This window comes from Nicotiana attenuata, unplaced genomic scaffold (assembly GCF_001879085.1).
Source record: "Nicotiana attenuata strain UT unplaced genomic scaffold, NIATTr2, whole genome shotgun sequence".
NCBI classification, from domain to species: Eukaryota; Viridiplantae; Streptophyta; class Magnoliopsida; order Solanales; family Solanaceae; genus Nicotiana; species Nicotiana attenuata.
The window spans coordinates 164519-167541 of record NW_017672467.1 but is presented as its reverse complement, the minus strand read 5'-3'; positions in this window follow the sequence as shown (position 1 = coordinate 167541).

Sequence of the window (3023 nt, the reverse complement as noted above, 5' to 3'; positions counted from 1 at the left end):
TCGCATGAAGTAGCTGGATCATGCTCTGTTTCAGTTCGAAGTGCCCAGTGATTCTGGGCTTCACAATGCTGGAGGTGACATTAGCAATGCTGGGCATCGCCACTTCCTAAACAGCCATGTGTTGCTCCTCTGCCATGTTCACAGGAAATTGAACAAGTGCCTGAATATTATTCATGTCCTTTGCTTCCCTCAACCTCCTATGAAATGTTCTCTCAGATTCGGGGTCAAAGCCTTGAAGTCGGTCTTGGCTTCTGACCCTGTGCATTCAATCAAAGTTCCTTAGATCAGAGCAACAATCAAGTAATGTTAGACTTGGCAAAATAAACAATAAAAGCAAAACTCGAAAGTAGTCAATATTCAAGTTCCCGGCAACGGTGCCAAAAACTTGTTGCTCCCAAACGCACACGCAAGTATACGTGATCGTACAAGTAATAAAATGATAAGTTGAGTGTCGAACCCACAGAGACTTGTATCAACTATCCCTTAATTCACCAATATTGTTATTCGGTCAAGCTAAATTCGAGTTCAAGAATGTGATTATACTAAACTATAATTCTAAGTAGTAACTAAATTATCAAGCAGTAAATAATTGTTATATATTCAATAGAGACAAATATTTCAGGGTTGTGATTGATTCACCAATACTATTGTGTTCTAGTTAAGTCTCCCTCTCATACAATTCACTCATGGTTGCTAATTAATCGATAATTGCTCTTATAGCCTTCTCCCGAAATACTATTCGCCTATTCAAAATAGATTAATGCCTATATTCCTATGAAATTAATCTATTAAGAACGCATTAAGATTATGATATTTAATTAAGCACGGTGACTAGGTATATTCCTATCCTAACCACAAATCCCTCCCCCTACCCCCCCCCCCCCCCACAAGAGTTAAGATCGTGCTCTCTTCAATTCTTCTCTAATCTAAACACGGCTTTCCCAAGCATAGCATAGATAGTAAATAGAACCTAACTGTTGACGAGAAAATTAAGCAATTAATCACAAAATAACCATATATTAGTGAATTGTAATCAAGTTTAAGTCAACGTTAAACAATAATATTCATGGCTAAATCACAACCCCAGAACTATGGGTTTTTAGCCACTTATGATAATAGCAAACAATTTCATAAGTTTTGGATAATTGAAAATACTAAGAAAAGATGAAGAAATCTGAGATGTTCTTTCTCCCGGATGTTTCTTGTGTGTATTCTCCCTCAAAAGTGGCGTCTCCCTTCACAAATAAGTTTAGTCTTGCTTTTATACGTGTTGGGTAGGTCTAGGGCCGAAATAATTGTGTCCCGGGCGAATTTGGACAAGATTCACGCCACCGGCGCCCTGCCCAGTGCCAGGCGCCCTCAATGGCGCTGCCAAATTGGAGTACACTGTTTCTGGCGCCACAGGTAGGGCTAGGCACTGCCTCTGGTGTTGCGATTTCCAGTTTTCATGTTTTCGTCTATTTTGGCTCTAATGTCGCACATTTTGCTCCCTATTGCTCCCAGATCATTCCTACACATAAAAACATTTCAAATTAATATAAATTAACACATTTTACATCCTAAATTCACGAAACAAAAGTAAAACATGAGGCAATATACATATTAATATATATATACTTTAAGCTAAACATCAACTGGAGAGGTTGGTGACAGAGTAAGGGCCTGAGTGCCGAACTGTGAGCGATATGTATTTATGTGGATCAGGTTGCACGCGGCAACGAGCCTCAAGGTTGTATATATGTGGATCGGGTTGCACACCGCAACGAGCCTTATAGCGTGTTTGGCCAAGCTTCTTTTGAGGCAGAAGCACTTTTTTTGGTCAAAAGTGCTTTTTTCAAAAATTAAGGTGTTTGGCCAAGCTTTTGAAAGGAAAAAAAGTGCTTTTGAGGAGAAGCAGAAGCAGTTTTGGAGAAGCAGAAAAAAGTAGCTTCTTTCCAAAAGTACTTTTTTGAAAAGTACTTTTGAGAAAAATACACTTAAAAGCAGTTTTTTAAAGCTTGGCCAAACACTACTTGCTGCTTAGAAGTACTTTTGAAATCCATTTGCCAAACACAAACTACTTCTCACCAAAAATACTTTTGAGAAAAATAATTTTGAGAAAAAGCACTTCTCAAAATAAGGTGATTTTTGCAGCTTGGCCAAACGGGCTATTAGAGCTGTATATGTGTGGATCGGGTTGCGTGCAATGAGCCTTATGGTTGTTTATATATTGATGGAATTGGGCTGCACGCCGCAGAGATATAGCGCTTGGGCTGAAGGAGCCCCTCTAGAGCCTGTACAACCCCAGTGAATGCATGTACCTATTGAGTACGAGTGATGAGTGCTGAGTGCTAAGTACCGAGTACTGAGCTATTGAGAAAGATTGAGTGATTGTTACTCTGAGAGGATGCTCTTGATGTTATTATTGTTGCACTTAGCTGCCACATGTCACTGTTTGGAAGTTTTCTGAAAGATGTTATATTTTGTTTGATTCGAATTTGACATGAGATAGCTGATTTGGCCTAAATTGTCGAAATTGGAAGCATGCCTATTTTTCCTATGTTGAAAATTTCTGAAATTTGAACTATTATTGTGTAGCTCGTCACTATCTTTCAGTTCTTTATTTAGTATGGTTACTTACTGAGTTGGTTGTACTCACGCTACACCCTCCACTTCGTGTGCACATCTACGTATTCCCGGACACAGCGGGTGTTGATACCTTGTACAGCTGATCTTTGGAGACTTCGAGGTAGTTGTCTGGTGTTCGCAACCCTTGTTTTCTCCTTCTCTATCTTTTCTTTTCATTGTTCTAGTTTCGGACTATGTTGGACAGTGTATTCCAGACTTGTGTGACACTTAGATGTCGGCTTGCCTAGTATCACAATAGGCGCCATTACGACAGGTCGGGGTTTTGGGTACTGACACTTTGTATTTAATGAACTATGGCGTATAGACGTCAAGTTAGTTGTATTTACATATTTTCATGGAAACAAAAAGTGCTAATTGTAAAATCCCAAATAGTATGCAAATCCTAATGAAGTATG